Below are 21,647 nucleotides of genomic sequence, written 5' to 3' on the forward strand. Positions count from 1 at the left end.
GAAACTAGGGCCAGCCAGGGAACACTCCCCACATAAGCCTGGGAAAAGAAGGATGAGGGGAAATAGGTCACAGAGCGGGGTCAGACAGGGGGGCAGCTTCCGGAAGATGGTGCAGATAGGAGCCAGCATCTCTGTCCCTCCAAAGTCCAGCTGCTGCTCATTTGCACATCAGTGGTCACCAGCAGCACACCCCTTCCTCCTAACCAAACCGTACCTCCATCAACCAAGGAAGCAGTCACGGTTCCTGAAGGCAGTCCTCGTGGGCCCGTGAGCTTCAGCATCAGCCACGAGTAGAATGGCTTACTAGTTATTGATGGGCTCTATTTGCTGGCAGTTATACCTCCTTTCAGAAAGGCTGGGGAGCTACTGATGCGAAGTCACAGTCTCCCAGGCAAGACTTCTCAAGAGAGCTCTTCGGAGATGCCAAGTGAGGCGTGTGATGGGGAATAAATTATAAGAAAAAAGAGTTACCAGAGGTATTAGCTGGTTTGAAGAGCAGGCAAGCCTAGACGTCAAGACAGTGGGTTAGAGACTATCAGCTCTGCTACCTCAAAGCTGTGCAGGCCTTGACAAGTGGCTTAAAAAGAGAAGCATTTCATCAGTACCAAAGGAATGTGGAACTGGTAATGGGCTTCTATATTTTAAAGTACAGCTCAGTACACTTTTTCTATAAGCTCTCTGGATCATGCAACCCTGTTACAACCGCTCAACTCTGCTGCAGCTCTGTGCAGGCCACCATAGACCACACATGGCAAGTGCTGTGGGACAGTTCTGTGGGTGGTCCCTGCAGAGTTCTTGCCTGCTAGCTTGCAGCTCTCAAGCATAAGCACAGCATGCGCTGGGACATCTTGAGATAAGGAGGGACAGGCTGGAACAGCCTGGTCTCTGTTCCAGTCCACCCAGAACAGGATGTCCTTCCATACTCTAGTTCAAGGTGCATTGCTTTCCAGAATCTTTCAGTAGCACTGCAAGGGAGGTACGTGTGGACAAGACCTCTCATCAACCCAGGTACCTTCCTTGAGTCTTGGGGGATGAGTTCACCATGACCCCAGGCTGCTGCTGCCCCTTGCTGCAGACATGTAAGTAATAAACACACTTCACATACCTTGTTGCAGAGGAGTGCGTTCATTCTCTCTCACTGGACTCAGACAAGTTGGCAAGCAGCAGGCAGCAAATCTGCTTCAAAAATGAGTGCTGCTGTGTGCCAGTGAAATTTTATGGATGTTCAGATTTATATTCCACATGAGTTTCACTCTTCATGAAATAGTCTTTTGATCTTTTTTTCAGCCATTGAAAACACAAAACAAAAAAATCTTAGTTTTAAGCCACATTTAGAGAAAATTGTGCCATGACCAATAGCTGCCCCTAAGGTGCTGTATAAACAGGGAAAACTGAGTAGAAAAAGGGGGTATGTGTTTTTCTGTATTAACACGAAGCTTTAAAAAATAGCTGGTTACTAGCTTTGTGGTGCCAATAAGAAGGGAGCAGATGTCTGGGAAGATGGAGCTCCGTGTAGGCTGAGGCGGCATTCCCGACCCAAGGCATTTGGTTTGCACTGGAAGGGGGAGTAGGGTTTTCCCAGTTGGAGCCAAGATAGGAGCGTGAATATTTAAGGAAGGAAGGAAGAGCAAGGGCATGAGAGACAAATGGACACCTGCTAAAAGATAAGCAGACAAGAGCATGGCAAGGATGGGAAGTGCCGGGGCTCCAGCCTGCTGGCTCCTGGCTCCCACTCACTTACTTATTTCATCTCCCAGCTGCCGGAGGAACCATGTGAACAAATCAAAAACTCTAGACATGTCCTGCTCTAGGAGAACTTACTAACAGTCAGAAGATAGACATTCTATGGAGAGTTCCTTTAAAAATACACTAACAATGGACTTGAGGGAAACAATAATGAGGTAAGAGTGGCCCGCAACTGAGCACCTCTTTAACCAAACATCAGGTATTCTGCAGACAGTCCCTCATGTGCAACTCACACTCACTCTTCCAGGAAGGCCTGGCCATCCCATTGTCTCCCTTTTGCAGATGAGGATACTAAGACAAGATGAGCGAGGCTGGCGCTGTGGAACCATAGGCTAAGCTTCCACCTGCAGTGCCGGCATCCCATATGGGCACTGGTTCATGTCCTGGCTGCTCCGCTTCCTATCCACCTCTCTGCTATGGCCTGGGACAGCAGCAGAGGATGGTCCAAGTGCTTGGGCCCCTGCACCCATGTGGGAGGCCTGCAGGAGGCTCCTGGTTCCTGGCTTCAAATTGGCCTGGCTCTGGCCATTGCAGCCACTTGTGGAGTGAACCAGTAGATAAAGACCTCTCTCTCCGTCTCTCCCTTTTACTGTCTGTAACTCTGTCTCTCAGGTAAATAAATAAATCTTTAAATTAAAAAAAAAGGTGAGAGAATTTTCCACTAGGCTTGGTGACTATGATGGTCCTTAGAAGACTCAGAGGGGATTCAGAGAAACAGGCAAGTGACAATGTACAAGCTGTGGTCACCACACAGAGGGGAGCCTGTCACAGTGGTCAGCCAGAGTGTTCACAGGAGTGGCACAGTGGAGTATAGTTGTAGACTTCTTTCATCCTCCAGCAAACCTGGCATGGTCGATAGGAGTGATTATGGGGGCAGGCATTTGTCCCAGCCATTAAGATGCTGATTAATATGCCCACATCCCACATCTTTGTACCTGGGTTTGATACGTGGCTCTGGCTCCTGACTCCATCTTCCTGCTAATGCAGAACCTGGGAGACAACAGTGATGGTTCAAAGAGTTGAGTCCCTGCCACCTACATGGGAGACCTGAATTGTGTTTCTGGCTTCAGGCTGGGCCAGTCCCTGACATTGTGAGTATTTGGGGGATGAACCAGAGAATAGGAGTTCTCTCTGTGCATCCCCTCTCTCCATCTATCTGTCTCTCTGCCTTCAAATAAATAAATTTAAAAAGAAGACTGGTTATGGATGTCTTGCTAGGAATAGCATGCTCTAGAAAGAGTCATAGAGCAGCAGAATAATTAAATAACATTTCCAGGTCTCCCGAGAGCCATTGGACATAAACAAAGAAGCAGGTGAGCAGAGGAAGTTGAGAATTATTTGCATTTTGTTAATGTGCCTTCAATCAACAGACCCCCACCCCCCTACCAGCAGCAGCCGGTTCCTGCAATCTGGAAGAATGTATACTCACAAAGCACCCATTCAAAAGCCTTGGAAGCTGGCACAATGCAGCAATCAGACAGGCCTAGCTTTTCCATGGTTCTACACCTGCACCTGTTATCACAGCAGGAACTTCTTTATCAGCCTTTAGCAACTTACAGAATGGAAGAGCTTGTCTATCATCAGGTCTCTTCCAGCCTTGGGGGCAGGGATATATGAACCCATATCAAGGGATAATTAATTTCTTTTTCTGAAGAACCAATGAGCCTGGGTGGGTCTGGGCAGTTCTGAGTTTTACCATGTGGCATCAACATGACTGAGTTTCTTGGACTGCAAATGAACTCTAGTTCTGGGGGTGAGGATAAGGGTGGTGTTGGTGGCTGTAGCTGGAACCAGGGGGGATGGGCTCTACATTAGCATCCACCCCACCACTGTTGGGGAGAATGCATGAGCTGGCTTGTCAGGTGCGGAAGGAGGCTGAATGCTTTTTTGATTGCTATAATTGCAGCAAATTGGATGCTTGCGAGTGCCTCTTTAAAGAGAAGAATCTCATGGATGAGACTTAGGGAAGAGGCTCTTCTTCAGATCCCTCTCCTTTGTCTCATGTGTATGATATAATTCCCCAGCCATTATGGATTATGAATGGGCTGCTAATTTTAGTTGTGCAAGCCAAACAAAGACCCTGGTTGGTAGATCCGGAAGGTGATTCATCCGATATGTTTGCACGATGCAAACTAAAGGTCTTGACAGAGCCCGTGATCATTCCAAACTTTGCATAGTTGGATGACTCCTTAAGTGGCCACCAGCACTGGCAAGCAGACAAGAACTCCAGCACCTTCTTTTCTGATTAAGGTGTCTTTCTGTCTGCCAGTGCTGAGAGTTTTGAGTGTTGGAATCTCCTCTCGATCTTCTCTTAACTGGCTGGGAAAGGAGAGCAGCTGCGACACCAAAGTCTGGAAAAGACCTGAAGTCAAAAGCCAGAGACTCAACAAGAAACCACACCCGATGTCATTGACTCCTTCGCAGAAAACAGAGAAGAATTAAGAGGATTTCACAGCCCTTGGGAACAGAAATTTAAGACGTGTTGAAGAAAATCGAACACGCCTGGTTCCTTTTATTGGTTTGTTTTCAAGTGGACCTTGAACTTTTTGAGCTGAGGGCTGTAGAGTCAATACACTATTCCTTTTTACTATCTATTTAATTCTTTAATTTGAAAGGCAGATAGAGATGGTGACAGAAACAGAAAAAACAGAGAATTCTCTTGCACTGGTTCACTCACCAAATGCCCACAACAGCTGGATCTGGTCTAGGTTGGAAGCCAGGAGTGAGGAGCTCGAGCCAGGTCTTCCATGTGAGTTGTAGGGACTCGACTCCTTGAGCCATTTCCTGCTGCCTCCCGGAGTGCACGTGAACAGGAAGCTAGAATCAGAAGCAGAGCTGGATCTCAAACCCTGACACTCTAATACGGGATACAGGAGTCCCAAGAAGCATCTCAACGATTGCGCTGAATCCCACCCCAGTGTATTACTTTTAATAAGTCTGTCATCTCAAGCCCCAAATGGTAGAGTTAGAAACATACCAGGGGACTCCAATTTAATCCCATCAAGGTAGCATGTACCAATGCCATCTCACCAGTCCAAGTGATCAATTTCAGTTCACAATTGATCATAATGAAAGGACTGAGAGTCAAAGGAAGCACATAAACAAGTCTAGTACCTGCTAATACTAACTGATAGAATAAATAAAGGGGAGAGTGATCCAACATGGGAAGCGAGATACTCAGCAGACTCATAGAATGGTGGATGTCCTAAACAGCACTCTGGCCTCAGAATCAGCCCTAAAGGCATTCCGATCTGGCTGAAAAGCCCATGAGAGTATTTCAGGCATGGAAAGCCAAGACACTCTGGCAAAAAAAAAAAAAAAAAAAAAAAAAAACCACCCTAAATGAAAGATCTCTGTGAGTGAGATCCCAGTGGAAAGAACAGGTCTTCAAAGAAGGAGGTACCTTTCTCTGAAGGGAGGAGAGAACCTCCACTTTGACTATGACCTTGTCTAAACAAGATAAGAGTCGGTGAACTCAAAAGGCTTTCATAGCCTTGGAAACTCATGACTGGTGCATAGGGAGATTACTGATGCCATAAACAGGAGTGTCAATTTGTTAAGTCAACAACAGGAGTCACTGTGCACTTACTCCTCATGTAGGATCTTTGTCCTTAATGTGCTGTACATTGAGACTTAATGCTATAATGAGTACTCAAACAGTATATTTCGCTTTGTGTTTCTATGGGGGTGCAAACTGTTGAAATCTTTACTTAATGTATGCTAAACTGATCTTCTGTAAAAAAAAAAAAAAAATTATCAATTCCCAACTTGACTCTCACTGGGATTAAACATGACAATAGGTCTGATCTGATTTCATCAGCATTTAAAAAATCATCTATTATTTTTCACTTTATGTTTGTGTGGGAGCAAACTGTTGAAATCTTTACTTAATGTATGCTAAACTGATCTTCTGTATATAAAGAGAATCGAAAATGAATCCTCATGTGAATGGAAGGGGAGAGGGAGTGGGAAAGGGGAGGGATGCGGGTGGGAGAGACGATATCCGGGGGAAGCCATTGTAATCCATAAGCCGTACTTTGGAAATTTATATTCATTAAATAAAAGTTAAAAAAAAATAAGTCTGTCATGATAACTAGGAGGACATTGTATTGGATTCCAAAGTTGGCTTTGCTTACTTACTATTAGCTAACTTACAGTAGTTAGCTCTGCTTCATTGGGCCTGAGAGTGACCAGGTTGTTACAATGTGCCAGGGACTTCCTCATCTTAGCACCACAGGTCCTGCATCCTGGGAAACCCTTCAGTTCTGGACAAACAAGGATAGCTGGTCACCTACTAAGTCACAAGATCCTTTCTAAAGATCCTTCCAGCAGTGGCATCCCGAGAGCCTGTGAGTCCATTCCCTGTATCCTGTTACTCTTCCATCATATGCAGAATGCTAGCTTCCACACCCTTCAAGCTTTGTTGATACAGTTCCCATTTCCTATAACTTTCTCTCCTGTCTTCCCAGCAGACTCTTACTCATTCTGAGATCTCAAATGCACATTTGTACCTATAGATAGGAAACAGAGTTATTAAGTGACATGCCCGTGGTCATCCAATCAGTGAGTGACAGGAGTAGAATTTGAATTCAGATGGTCTAGCTCCAGAGGCCAAATTTCTAATTGTTCCATATATTGTGTTCATACCTCTTCTGTGGCATTCGCTACATTACACTGATTGCTTCTCAACACCTTTATGTTCCATATAAAACTACAAACTCCCTGGTAACAGTTACAGCTTGTCCTGTATCCAAAGCAGCTAATTCTGTGCTGGCTCATGGTAGAAAGAGAATACTTATCTAATAAGAAGGTGAATAACTGTAGGCACCTAAGCAGAGGAGTGATGGTAAAGGGCAGCTGGGTGCCCTGGCATTGGGGAAATTGTATAAGCCTAGTGCAGAGGCCAGAGGATCTAAGACCAAGAAACCTGTAAGGTCTGATGGAAACCCTAGAAGTCACTGCTGAACTCTGGGTCTCAGAGCACACAGAGGACCAGAAGTGACACCCATGGCAGTTTTGAAGAGCATCCCATCTCCACATGCGTGTAGGTCCAAACATCCACCTACTCATGCTTGTCCCTCTCTCTGTCCCTCAGTGTCCGTGTGGGCATAGGGAAGAGCACCCACCCGAGAGGAAGGCAGAATTGTGTTCATCTCCACAAACAGATGGGTAAAGCTTTCTAGGTAAATGAGACAATGGAGAAAGTCCTTGAAAGGAAAGCAGGATTTTTTTAGGTGAAATTGGGGGAACTTTTATTTGAGCAGGGAAAAAAGCCCAGCATAATCAAAGGCACACATATTCATGAAGACGTTTTTTCAAAAAGCAAATAAAGTCCAACTTAAACAGTTTCAAATGTAGAAGGAATCATTGACTCACTCACCTGGGAAGTCCAGAATTAAAGCTGGCTTCAAAAGATGGAGGAGTCCATGGCTCAGCAACGCTTGTCAATTCTGCCGTACACAACGTTAACTCCATCCTGTGACTGCTTCCCCTTCTGCTCGTCTTAGCACGGCCAGAAGCAACCGTAACTCCTTTCTAGTGTCTGCTGTGAGAGAAAAAACACCTCAACCATTGATAAAAATCTTCTGATCGATCTGTGTCTGCAGCCAGAGAATGATCTGTGCTAATTACTCAGGTCTAGATAACTAGGAGCAATCATTGTGACAAAGAGGTCAAGGTTGGCCTGATTTATTTAGACTGATGTGGGGAACAAAACATAGTCTCCATTCCATCATGGTAACAAGAGGCCATGAAGTCAGTTGTTCCATAAACCCAACTTCACTAGAGCAGAGCATCAAAACATAAGACAGTAGAACAATGGGAGACGGATTAGTGACCTTTGGATATTGGATTAAAAGTACTGAACATTATCATAATGTTTCATCAAGTCCCACCCTAACATACTACCTCTATCTATCTCTTGAACTGTGTGTCTCTTCAGCCTTTTATTGTACTGACCAATGCATTTGTCTTCTCTGTGAACAATCTGAAGGGATTCCTGCCTCCGGAAAGTCAGAGGAATGGGTACATAGCAGACCCTTAGTGAACACCTGATTCAAGAACATTCATCCTTTGGCCTCTGGAGCGTAATGGAACACTCAGAGAAACACCCTGTAACTGTCTTCATGGTACCCAGAAGGTTTGGATGGCACACACGGAAAGCATAGATTCGGGTCTTTGTCTCTCTTCTACAAATTCACTGTGTTCCCTGGCATAAGTCACTTCCCATCTCTGCTCCAATTTGCTATGAGTATAAAAAGTAATTGATAATGTGGTGGTTTTACATTGTATAAGCAAAACTAAACTGAAACTAGAAATCCTAGAATTTTCTTCCCTAGAGTTCCAAGTAAGGCTTGACCTTGAGTTAATGTTCCAAGTCCAGTAAGATTTGGAAGGAGGAAGTGAAGGAGAGTTGCTTTGCTTTCTTTATCTTCTAGGGCCAATTAAGGCAGGCGCTGTTGCAGCTCGCACAGCTTGTCAGATATAATGGCTTACTTGATCAGTGTGGAGCAGAGGTGCAGCTCCTCCAACTCCTCTCACACCGATACCAGTCTCCCTGAGTCCCGGGCCAAGTGCAGGCACTACTCCGTAGTACAGGTGCCAGCCTAGCTTCCAAATCAGCAACATCACTGAGACTGAATTCTTTCAGGTTCTAGCGTTCCTGCTTTGTTCTGCCTCTCCTGCTCTTCCAGCCCTGCTGACACCCGCACCCTCTACCCAAAGAAGAACTATACCTTTAAATAGTCCAGATCACCAGCTGTCACAACTCTGTGTGGTGTAAACCTTGTATTATCCCTTATTCTACAGCACGCAATGCAGCTGTGCTTCTCTGAGCCCGAGTGACACACACCGTACTTGCTGAATGCTTCCTAAGTATGTGTCAGGTCCTTTCTCGGTCCCTCGCCTGTACTAGTTCATCTAAACCCTCACAAAATCTCTTGTGAAGCAGGAATCGTCTCCGTTTTATATTAGCTCTGTTTCACAGATGAGGAAACTGAATCCCTGAGAATGTAGGTAACTTACTGCACATCACACAGAAGTGAGAGGCTGAGACAGAGTTTTCCCTCTGGACATCAGTTAGAATCTATGCTTTTATCCATTGTTTTCTGTGGAATGAAAGGCCATTCTAGAAATCCTTGAACTCTCTTCCAATGTTAACATTCTATGAAACAAGTCCCGCATTTAATTTTTTTAAACATTTTACTTTATCTATTTGAGAGGTAGAGTTACAGTGAGAGGGAGAGACAGAGAGAAAGGTCTTCCTTCCAACGGTTCACTCCCCAAGTGGCCGCAACAGCTGGAGCTGCACCTATCTGAAGCCAGGAGCCACGTGCTTCCTCCTGGTCTCCCATGCGGGTGCAGGGCCCAAGGACTTGGGCCATCCTCCACTGCCTTCCCAGGCCATAGCAGAGAGCTGGACTGGAAGAGGAGCAACTGGGACTCAAACCAGTGCTCATATGGGATGCCGGCGCTGCAGGCGGAGGATTAACCTAGTTTACCATGGCGCTGCCCCCCCCCACATTTAATTTTTAACCCTTAGAACAAACAGTGGATCTCAAAGTGTGGTCTAAGAATCATTTACACCAAAATCACCTGAAAACTGCTTAAAGCACAAATTCCCTGAGCGCTGAATGTTTACAGACGTTCCGGGTGATTTCTGGTACACACTGACCTTTCAGAACCGCTCACTATCTTAAAATATTATTAGGAAGACATGCGTGTACATCCACATGCATGTGTGTGTGAGCGTGTTCGTGTGTCTATAAGCGAATGAGTATGTGCATGTGTATCTCTGCATGTATGTGTGGTGTATATGTCTATGGTATGTGTGTGCCATCTTGTGTGTGTCTGTGTATGTGTGGGATGTGTGTGTGTGTATCTGTGATCTAATCAAATGAGCATGTGTGCACAGAAGTATGTGCGTGTGCTGTGTGCACGTGTTGGTACATTTGTGTATGCACATATGTGGTATGTGTTTGTGTGTGTGCAAGTGCATGCCCCTGTGTGGTGTATCTCTGCATGTGTTGTATATATATGTGGTTATATAAGTTTGTGTACATATGTGATGTGTATGTGTAGTTGTTTGGATGCTTGTTTATGGTGTTTGTATTTCTGTGTTTCTGTGTGCTGTATTTGTGCATGTGTGTGGTGCTTGCATAGGCATGTGTGGTTTGCGTGCATATAAGCATGTATGCATGTGTGTGTCTCTGTGTGTAGTCTGTGTATGTATCCATGAATGTATGTGTGTGTCAGATGTTCGTGTGTATATTTGTATGTGCTTGTGTTTTGTGTACATCTGTGTGCATGTGTGTGTGGTGTATTGTGTGTGCTGTGTGTGCATGGTCAGTTGTGTATATGCGTGTGGTGTCTCTGTGCCCATGTGTCTTATATGTGTGTCTTGCTGCATACATGTGTGTGTGTTCATGTGTTTAAGGAAAGAAACGATGAAAGCAATCCAGTTACAGAGGGCTGCTCCTTCTGGTCTACACTGTGGAAGTGAGGGCTATGCTACAGCCTCAAGTCTAAAATCAAGAAGACACAGGCCATGGGGTTGGTATCATAGAGCTAGGCAGGATTTCTCTGTGCCCCTCAGAAACACCTCCAGACACATCTTCAGAAAGGTCCTCAGTGGCGCAGGTTGTCATCAGCGGCCTGTGACAGTGCCAAGAAGCAATTAGAGCGGCCACAGCAGCAGGGGCAGCCCGGCCAGGTGCTTCCCAGCCTCTGGCATCTGTCCCAGGGCGTTAATTAGAAGTGTCACTCTCCTCTCTCCAGTGGTGCAGCATTCCCGTTTCTCCTCCTGGGAAGTCAGAGACACACTGGCCGGGGTGAGTGGAAGTTCACCCTGGTGATCTTGTGTGGAACGGCCTCCGGCACCCGGTTCCTGGAAGCAGATCAGGCTGCAGAAGGAAGTCGGAAGAAGGAGAGGCGTGATGATCAAAGGCCTCTTTAGATTGTGTGTGGTCGCCATCAGCAGGCTCGCAGGGCTGGGAACAGGCCTCTGCTCCCCCCACCCCCCCGCAGTGATGCTGCCCTGGGGGCCCAACATGCTCCTCTGAAGACAAGACACAGGTGCCCCAGGCCTAAGTGTGTCCTCATTTGCACAGGGCATCTAAAACTCTGTGGAGGGTTTTTCTACACCGTTTCCTTTGAGCTCATCCCACCGTTCTTAGGATGAGTGACCAAGGGAAATCACCTCTTAATGGGGGCAGGGGGGAGGGAATGTTAATAATTAATCATTTCTTCATCTCTCCTGTCAAATTTCTTTCACAAAATGTGTTCTTTAAAAGTAATTCACTTGTGGGGTCTGCACTGTGGTGTAGTAAGCTAAGCCTCTGCCTGTGGCCCCAGCATCCCATATGGGTGCCAGTTCATGTCCCGGCTGCCCCTCTTCTGATCCAGCTCTCTGCTTTGGCCTGGGAAAGCAGTAGAAGATGGCCCAAGGCCTTGGGCCCCTGCACCTATGTGAGAGATCTGGAAGAAGCTCCTGGCTCCTGGTTCCAGATCAGCTCAGCTCCAGCCGTTGTGGCCATTTGGGGAGTGACCAGTGGATGGAAGACCTTTCTCTCTGTCTCTCTGTCTCTCTGTCTGTAACTCTGCCTCTCAAATACATAAATAAGTTTTTTAAAAAACAAAATAAAGTAATTCACTTTATTTTTTAAAAATATTTATTTATTTATTTGAAAGTCAGGGTTTGGCCGGCGCCGCGGCTCACTAGGCTAATCCTCCGCCTAGCGGCGCCGGCACACCGGGTTCTAGTCCCGGTCGGGGCGCTGGATTCTGTCCCGGTGGCCCCTCTTCCAGGCCAGCCCTCTGCTGTGGCCAGGGAGTGCAGTGGAGGATGGCCCAGGTGCTTGGGCCCTGCACCCCATGGGAGACCAGGAAAAGCACCTGGCTCCTGGCTCCTGCCATCGGATCAGCGCGGTGCGCTGGCCGCAGCGCGCCGGCCGCGGCAGCCATTGGAGGGTGAACCAACGGCAAAGGAAGACCTTTCTCTCTGTCTCTCTCTCTCACTGTCCACTCTGTCTGTCAAAAAAAAAAAAAAAAATGAAAGTCAGGGTTACACAGAGCGAGAAGGAGAGGCAGAGAGAGAGAAAGAGAAAGAGAGAGGTCTTCCATCTGCTGGTTCACTCCTTAGTTGGCCACAACAGCAGGTGCTGCACCAATCCGAAGCCAGGAGCCAGGAGCTTCTTCCTGGTCTCCCACGTGGGGCCAGGGGCCCAAGGACTTGGGCCATCTTCTACTGCTTTCCCAGGCCAAAGCAGAGAGCTGAATCGGAAGTGGAGCAGCTGGGACTGGAACCGGTGCCCATAAGGGATGGGGGCACTGCAGGCAGCAGCTTTATCCACTACGCCACAGCGCCAGCCCCGTTAATTCACTTTCCTAGAGGCAAATACTAGGTGGCCACCAGGGACCAGGTACTATGCCTGGCAAATTATTTAGGTGTTATGAAATATTTCTGGGGACTCTCAAGGAAAGCCTGTGTCTGCTACAATACAGAGTCAGCTGGTCAAAGGAGCTACTTTGCTCCCTATTCTCAAACTAAAATCTGAATCCCGTAATTTACCATTCCAAGGCAAGGCCAGGCTAGAACATGCTGAACATCAGCAACAACTAAGGAGGAATTTTCCTTAATAAAGACTTACGAATACCACTGGAAAATGACCACTCAGAATCTTGACCTCAACAAACATGCACTAGTAAGATTTTCTGTTTGATGGATAAGATGTGCCATAGTCGGGGCCAGCACCATGGCTCACTTGGTTAATCCTCCGCCTGCAGCACCGGCATCCCATATGGGCGCTGGGTTCTAGTCCCGGCTGCTCCTCTTCCAGGCCAGCTCTCTGCTGTGGCCCGGGAGTGCAGTGGAGGATGGCCCAAGTGCTTGGGCCCTGCACCCACATGAGAGACCAGGAGGAAGCACCTGGCTCCTAGCTTCGGATTGGCGCAGTGCGCCGGCTGTGGCGGTCATTTGCGGGGTGAGCCAACGGAAGGAAGACCTTTCTCTCTATCTCTCCCTCTCACGGTCTAACTCTGTCAAAAAAAAATGTGCCATGGTCAAACTATATCAAAGACCACACTCCCCCACAGTACCTCGACCAGATGAATCCTGTACGTCCAGCCAGACTGGGTCACCCAGGATCTGCCGAGCACCCAGTGCACTCCTCTCTCCAAGTCTTGGCTCTTAGGTCTCTCCCTGTTGTGGTATCGTCCTGTGTGCTCTTTGTCCTCTGTCGCTCCAGGAGCAGCTTAACAGGCCCCTGCTCTCTGGGTTGAGCGCTGATGGCTACTGCTCGTGTGTAGAGGCTCAGACACAAAGGCAGGAACCTCTTGTGCTACCTCTGCCGTACCCCACCCAGGGCCCCAGACAGGTGCGCACTCAGTTGAGCTGGTAGCACCGGGGTTGCTTCCAGACTTCCTAAGTGTGAAAATACTTTCCTAAGTGTGAAAATTGGACCCACTCACTGAGCATTCCCCAATTCCAATTCTCTCATCTGGGATAATTTCTACTTCTCAGAACTGGATGACTTAAAAGGTACCTAGTATTCACCCAACAGATTTTTCCTAAGGGTTTTCTTGGTGCCAGACTCACAGTGACTGATACAAGGTTGGCGTTTAATAAATAAATATTGTTGAAATTATTAAATATTCAGATTTATTAAATGGGTCTCTAGGACTTGTCTTACTAAGGAAAAGAATTATTAGCTTGAATATAGATTCTGTTTCTGCAGTCTGCTTTCCTTCTTGTATTTTTTCCCAATGTGCTAGATGCAAAAGAAAATAGAAAGAAAATTAATGATTTAACATTCCATGTTCATTATCCCATCCATAGTCACATCTTATATCCAACCATTTGGATTTTTGCTGCATGTACTATTGAAGTATCTGAAATAAAAATAATAGGTACCAGTGTAAACACATCTTCTTACCTCTTGTATCAATCAAATGACACTTGTCGGGTAGCATTTTATTAAGCCAGCCTCAGTGTTTAAGAGAATAGGAGACTTGTGAAAGACATAAAAATTATCTGGAAATACACAAAACTTTTCCTAAAAAGATGAATTAGACTTTGTCTGTGTGTCCTCAGCAGAAAATCTTTTCTGGTGGGTGGAGGTTATAAGGAGGTAGATTTCCTCTACTGTACAATGAGAGGAGTCAGCACATCCCTTCAGGGGTGTGGGTATCTGTGTAGATGCATGATTGGAGTTGGTGACCACTCAGTTAACAGGCTGATGCACAAGAATGAGTAGGAAAGAAATCAGATACTCCATAATGGGGGTTCCATTGACCCCATCTTTTAATTAACAAATTGGCTCCATTTTTAAAGTTGTGTTTATCTATTTTATTTATTTGAAAGGCATAAAGAGCAAGAGAGAAATACCAAGAGACAGACCAACAGACAGAGATCTGTCAACCACTGGTTCAATCTTCAAATGCCTATGCAAGGCCAAAGCTGGGATCCCAGAGCTCATTTCATGTCTTCAACATGGGTGATAGGGACTCAAATACTGAGCCCTCATCTGCTGCCTTCCAGGCTGCACATTAGCAGGAAGTTCAAGTCGGGGGCAGAGCTGGGAATTGAACCCAGGCTCTCAGTGTCCCAAGTGGCATCTTAATCACTCTTCCAAATGCTCACCTCAACTCCATTCTTCAATAAGAAAAATGCACTAGACCTGACCCATCCTCCACACTCCCACCTCCCAAGATGTTAGCACAGTACACACACACACACACACACACACACACATACACACACACAATGAATGTTTGTCTATGGGAGCTGATCTTATTTCACCAGGTCCTGCAAATAAGAAGGTTTGGTGCGCTAAGACCACAGTATTTAAATTTTGTCAAGAAGTAAGCTTTCCAAGAAGGAAACAAGGGGAGGGGGGTGGAAATTTGGATGGAGACCCCTGGACAATGAGGCAGTTGGTAGGAGGGAGGCTGGAACTATCAAACCTGAAGACAAGGATCCAGACTGAAGTTGGGAAAGGGGCCACCAAAGACCCCCTCACAAGCTTTTAAGTTCCTTCATTTCTGAGATGCAAATAACATTCATGTTTCCTACAACTACACTCTCTTCCTTTCTATATAAAAATTCTCTCCTGAAATCATTTAAATTCTGTAGGAATTTGCACAAGTCCACACACCTGGCAATACCGGTCCTGAGAAAATGAAGAAACAGGATGGCTTAGAAGAAGAGGGAAGCACTGGGGTTGTATCTGCCACGCCCCATTCAAGACGCAGAATCTATTTCGGTACCCTGAATCTGGGATGTCTTTGAGATAGGCTTTAACTAATAGAATGTGACAGAGATAGCATGGTATTTTCAGGTTCGGGCTTTAAGTTAATCTGCAAGTGCTGTTTTGCCCTTTGGGTACTCTTTGGGGTCCATGATGTAAGATTGCCCATTTATCCTAGGCAAGAGTAAGCAGCCACTTGAAGGAGAAGGCAGGAGTCCCCAGCAACTGTCAGCATCAATGGCCAGGGATCACTCCTGGTAGCCCTGCCAAGCCATCCAACCAAATGCAGCCCCATGAGGAAGTCCAGATGAAACTAGCAGAATAACTGTCCAACCAGCACTCAGAGTCATAGCACATAATGAGGCCTTGTTTGAACCCACTGAATTTGGTGAAGGCTTATTAGTAACAGTCTAGTTACTGGGGCATGAGCTCCCAATGATGGCCACAGGAGCTAGGGACCACCATAGAAAGAAATCAAAAGCAATAGGAGAGCTCTCCAGTGTGAGGGAGCAGTCCACAGAGGGCAGGGCTCTGAGCAAAGATGGGAAGAAAGCTTAGCTGTCTTGTACAGGTTAGAAACGCTGCTCTCGGGGCCAGCACTGTGGCCTAGTAGGCTAACCCTCCACCTGTGGCACCAGCATCTCATATGGGCACCTGTTCATGTCCTGGCTGCCCCTCTTCCAATCCAGCTCTCTTCTATGGCCTGAGAAAGCAATGGAAGATGGCCCAAGTGCTTGGACCCCTGTACCCACATGAGAGACCCAGAAGAAACTCCTGGCTCCTGGCTTCAGATCGGCCCAGCCGTTGCAGCCATTTAGGGAGTGAACCAGCAGATAGAAGATCTCTCTCTCTCTCTCTCTCTCTCTGCCTCTCCCTCTCTCTGTCTGTAACTCTACCTTCCAAATAAATAAATAAAATCTTTAGTAATAATAATAATAATAAAAGAAACACTGCTCTCAGGGCAATTGTTGAAACGAAGCAGATTAAGCCGCCACCTGCAATGCCAGCAACTTATATGAGCATCAGATGGAGTCCCAGCTGCTCCACTTCCCTGCTAATGCACCTGGGAAGACAGTAGAAGATGACCCAAGTGCCTGGGTCCTTGCCACTCCACATGGATGGAGTTCCAGTCTCCTGGCTTTGGCCTGGCCCAGCCCCACTGGTTGTGGTCATTTGAGGAGTGAAGCCCAATGGATGGAAGATTTCTCTCTCTCTCTCTCTCTCTCTCTCTCTCTCTCTCTCTCTCTCTCTTCTCCATAACTCTGTCTTTCAAATAAATAAAATAAATATTTTTAAAAAGTACTGCTCTCTGAAAAGAGAAGGAAGTTTACTCAGCAGAGTCTCAAAGAACTTCCTCTCAGAGTTTTCCAGTAATGGAATGGTTACTTCAAGAGGCGCTAACCTCTACTGAGCATAGTCAGCTGGTGTGATTGACAGGCAGAATTTGGGGGCTATCTAGTTGGATCCCTGGGGTCACCCCTAACACCAGGCATTGTATTGGTTTCTCCAAGTCCTATTTGCAAATATGGCAGTTTATTCATAATATGTCAATAGATCTGGCACATTATCTTGAGACTCGGTCTTGATTTATGAAAAGCAGAAGTAGTTTATGTGCAAGAGTGAATTCCTCTTAGCGCATAGGCTACTGCCACTCATCTGGCCAGACCAGTCGGAGCACAGAGACAGAGACTCGGCACCAACATGGGAGGACTGTGAGAATGCATTACCAGAAAATCATCCCACTCACAAATGAGGCCTTGGGCAGAGATTCTATCTTTCGTGAGTGTGTTCAGGGCTGGGCCCTGTTGTTACCATTCGGGGAATGTGTAGCAAATGGCAATCATGACGACAGCAATAATGACTTTCATAGGCACCATTCCAACTCCCTGTTGCCTGCTTACTGCTTGCAGCAGATCTGTCACCAAGATGTGCTCTCTCTCCCTGTCATTCTGAAAGCGTGGGTGGAATGCCAAGTGGTGCGTTAGTCCCCTTCGCAAAAATGCTGCTTCCTTCCAGAAGCAGGTGGACTCTTGGAAAATTTCTATTTAAGAAAGGCTGCAGGCTTCATGTTAGTTCTTTCCACTGCCTCTCACCACTGTTCTAAGAGGGCACTGAACCTTGGGGCATGCTTTCAAAGCTTGCTCTGGTTTTTCTTTTTGAAGGAATGCAGTGAGATTTCCCAGGGTTGAGCTCATTCATTCTCAACTCCGTATGTATTCATTCTCAACTCACTCAGATGAGGAAGACCCTGAAGTGGAAAATCTTTGGAAGGGAATAGTAAATTGCATCAACAAATTCACTTGGGTTTAGCCATCTCTGTGGCCAAGGGGATTATGTGTCCAGACTTCCCCAGTGGAATGGAAGCTCGGGACAAGTCCAGCCTGTACAACCAGAGGGCCTGTAGTTCTCTCTTCCTTACATCAAAACCTTACCTCAGAGACAGTCTCTCAGCCAGAATTATTATTTCCCCACCTTGAAACTTGCCTGAGAAAGGAAAGACACCTTGTGACCACTGGAAAGAATCTGCCCTGGTCCTGCCTCCATTTTACTGGATGACCTTGGCAAGTCATTTCCCTCCCAGAACCTCAGAGTGTTGGTCTGTAAAGCGGAACGTTTCCTCCCAGGTTTGTGAGTTCGTGAGGTCTATGTATCTCATCCCTTCAGCCCCCACAGTGCTCTGCAGGTGTTCAAGAGAACACATATTGGCCCAATCCAATTTTGTGTTTAGAGATGGACCACTTAGAGGACAAGGCTAGTGCCCCATTTCCCACAGTCTTGATACCTTACACTAGAGAGTGCATGTGAAGTACAACTGCCATCTGTTGGTTTTCCTTTATTGTCATGCTTAAAGGAGCTCTTGTATGCCAGGCTGGAAGCTGGGATACAGGGGAGCCCATGAGGGGATGGCTAAGCATTGGAAGTCAGAAGACAACTGGGGAACAATGACCCAGTAAGAAGGCATGAAATCTTGAGATACAACACATAACTCAGGCAGCCCAGAATCAGGGGAGTTATCCAAGGAGGCAGCTGAGCTTTGATTGAAGAAGCATCGTTTAACACTTGGATTGCAGGGCTGGCACTGTGCTGCAGCAGGTTAATGCCCTGACCTGAAGCGTTGGCATCCCATATGGGCACCGGTTCAAGACCCAGTTGCTCCAATTCCCATCCAGCTCTCTGCTATGGCCTGGGAAAGCAGTAGAAGATGGCCCAAGTCCTTGGGCCACTGCACCCACATGGGAGACCTGGAAGAAATTCCTGGCTCCTGGCTTCGGATCGGCACATCTCTGGCCGTTGTGGCCAATTGGGGAGTGAACCACAGGATGGAAGACCTCTCTCTCACTCTCTCTCCCTCTCTGTCTCTCTCTCTCTCTCTGCCTCTCCTCTCTGTGTAATTCTGACTTTCAAATAAATAAATAAATCTTTAACAAAAATTTGGACTTCTTGTCTGTGAAGCCAGGCTCAACCACGCTCCCTTAATGTAACCTAGAAGTACAAATGAGAAGAAGCTGGGAGTTGAAGTTGAGCAAATAAAGAGGTTGAACATTGTGCTGGGGCTGTTTTAATTCGGAAGCAAGCCTGGAGTGTCCTGGCACAGGGAGAGGCACATCAGAGAGCCCCCTGAGTGCTATGGACCAGCAGTGTGATGGCAATGATGACTTGGGATTTCATTCTAGTTCTGTCAGCCAACACATGTCTCGGAGGCTAGTTATTCCCTTTTTCATTTAAATTTTTTTTTATTTTTAGCTGGCATGTATTTTTGGACAAACTTTTGGGGTAACACGATGTTTCTGTACATGTGTATGTCGTGTAATGTCCAGTTGGTATAAATATATCTATTTCCTCAAACATTTCACACTTGATGGTGAAATCATTCAAACTCCTTTGTTCTAGTGTTTTAGGGAAATATACAGTATATCACCATTATCGATAGTCATCCTACTGTGCAATAGAATACAGAGTTTCTCACTCTTCTCTAACTATAACTTAGTACCTGGTGATCAAGCTTTCCTTGACCCTTTCTCCACTCTAGCCTTTCGAACCTCTGTAACACTGATGTACTCTAAACTTCTATAAGAGCACCACTTTATATCCAACACATGAGTGAGATTATACAGTATGTGTCCTTCTGTGCTTGATGGGTTTCATTTGACATAATGACCTCTAGTTCCATTCATGTCTTGCAAATGAAAAGAGCCCATCCTTATTAAAGGCTAAATAGTATTCCATTGTATATGTACCATGTTTTCTTTGTCATTCATGAGTAAATGGGCACTCAGGTTACTTCCATTTCTTGGAATTAAATAGTAAATAGTGTTGCAATAAACATGGAAGTGCAGATGCCTTGTAAACATCTAGTTTCATTTCCCTTGGGTACATACCCAATAGTGGCCAGCCTAGATCATACAGTAGTAGTTCCATTTTTAGCTTTCTGAGGAATCTCCACAGTCTTTTTTGTAGAATGGCAGCACTAAACCATATTCCTACCAACAGTCTGCAAAGTTTCCTTTTCATCACACCCACACCAGCATTTGTTATCTTCCATCTTTTTTATTCTGGCCAGTCCACTTGGAGTGGTGTGCTAGTTCCTGGTGGTTTTGATTGGCACTTCCCTAGTGGTGCGTGATGCTCAGCGCTTTTCCCTGCATTTGTTGGCCATTTGCATGTCTTCCTTTGAGAAATGTTTTCAAACTTACTGCTCATTTTTATTGACCATTTTCAACTGGATTTGTCTTTCTATTGAGTTGCTTGAGTTCTTTATACGTTCTGGATAGAACATGCCAGATGTATGACTTGGAAATATTTCCCACCATTTGGTAGATTGTCTTTTCACTCTGTTGATTGCTTCCTTTCCAGTGCAGAAACTCCTTAGTTTGGTGAAATCCCATTTGATTTGTCAAATCTTACTTTTGTTTCCTGTGCTTTTGGGGTCTGATAAAAAAATCCTTGCCTAATCAATGTCCTAAAACATTTCTGTTATGTTTTCTTCTGGTAATTTCGAAGTTTCAGATCTTATATTTATATCTTTAATCCATTTTTCATACATAGTAAGAGATAGGAAAAAAGCTCATTCTTCTGCATGTGTAAATCCTATTTACCCAACACTATTTATTGAAAATACTGCCCTTTTTCCATTGAATATTCCTGGCACCTTCATCAAAGATTAGTTGGCTGGGGAGGGGGGGACTGTTAGCTCTATGGTCTCTATTCTGTTCTATTGTTCTATATGTCTGTTTTTATACCAACACCATGTTGTTTTAATTACTATAACTTTGTTATATATAAAAAATTTATTTATTTATTTGAAACAGTTACAGAGAGACAAAGAGAGAGAGAGAAGAGAGAGAGAGAGAGACTAGAAAAAGAGAGAGGTCTTCCATCCTCTGGTTCACTTCCCAGATGGCTACAATGATCAGAGCTGTGCTGATCCAAAGCCAGGGGCCAGGAGTCTCCTCCAGGTATACCACGCAGGTACAAGGACCCAAGCACTTGGGCCATCTTGTACTGCTTTCCCAGGCCACAGCAGAGAAACGGATCAGAAGTGGAGCAGCCGAGACTCAAACTGGAACCTATATGGGATGCTGGCACTGCAGGCAGTAGCTTTACCTGCTATGCCACAGCACTGGCCCCACTTTGTTATATATTTTAAAGTCAAGTAGTATAATGCCTTCTGCTTTTCCTTCCTTAATTTTTTTTCAAATAAACAATTTATTTCTGTTCTTCAAGGAATTAGAAAAACAAGAACAAATCAAAACCAGATTAGTAGGATGAAAGAAAGAAAAAAAAACTCATAGCATAGATACATGATATAGAGATTAAAAACAATACAAAAATCAATAATACGAAAAGCTGATTCTTTGAAAAGACAAACAAAACTGGCAAACCCTTAGCAAGAGACAAATAAAAACAGATACAAATAAAATCAAGCATAGAAAGGGAGACATTACAACTGACGTCACAGAAACACAAGGAGTTATTGAAGATTATTATAACAATTGTATAGCAACACATTTGATAATCTGAAAGAAATGAACAAATTCCTGGACATAAGTACCTTTCCTAGATTGAAGCATGATCAATTAAGCAAGAGAAAGAAATAAAAGACATACAGATTAGAAAGTCAAATTATCACTCGTTTCACAACATGACCTTATATATAGAAAAAAAAAACCCAAAGGCTCCATCAACTATAAGACTAATAGACAAAGTCAACAAAATTTTAAGACAAAAAGCCAAGGTACAGATATCAGTAGCCTTGTTATTCAACAATAGCAAATCCTCTAAGAAAGCAATTCCATTTTCAATAGCTACCAGAAAAAAGCAAAAAAACCTAAAATAAACCTAACCAAAGAGATGAAACACCTCTTCATTGAAAACTATTAAGCACTGATGAAAGAAATTGAAGAAGACGTGAAGAAATGGAAAAACATCCTGTGTTTGTGGATTAGAAGGATCATTGTAATTAAAATGTCCATCCTGCCTAAAGAAACGTGCATATCCAATGCAATCTGTTTCAAAATACCAACTATATTTTCTTTGGTTGTTCGGAGTCATCTGCAATTCCACACAAATTGTGGAAGTCTTTTTCCTACTTCTGTAGCTCTTGGGAAGGCAACTTGGTAAGTAAACAACTGTACAAATGGATGTCTTTGGGAAAGG

At 45.2% G+C, this 21,647-nt stretch overlaps 1 long non-coding RNA gene across 1 annotated transcript; it reads right to left on the minus strand.

Annotated features, from left to right (window-relative positions):
* Positions 1–2,460: 2,460 nt before the first annotated feature.
* Positions 2,461–8,829, minus strand: LOC127482912 (uncharacterized). The gene is made up of 4 exons (XR_007908831.1): positions 8,770–8,829; positions 7,127–7,291; positions 4,424–4,563; positions 2,461–2,736 (listed from the first exon to the last, which is right to left on the minus strand). It is a non-coding gene; the product is annotated as an uncharacterized lncRNA (long non-coding RNA).
* Between the last annotated feature and the right edge of the window lie 12,818 nt (positions 8,830–21,647).

Source organism: Oryctolagus cuniculus, chromosome 4, assembly GCF_964237555.1.
Source record: "Oryctolagus cuniculus chromosome 4, mOryCun1.1, whole genome shotgun sequence".
Classification (NCBI taxonomy): domain Eukaryota; kingdom Metazoa; phylum Chordata; class Mammalia; order Lagomorpha; family Leporidae; genus Oryctolagus; species Oryctolagus cuniculus.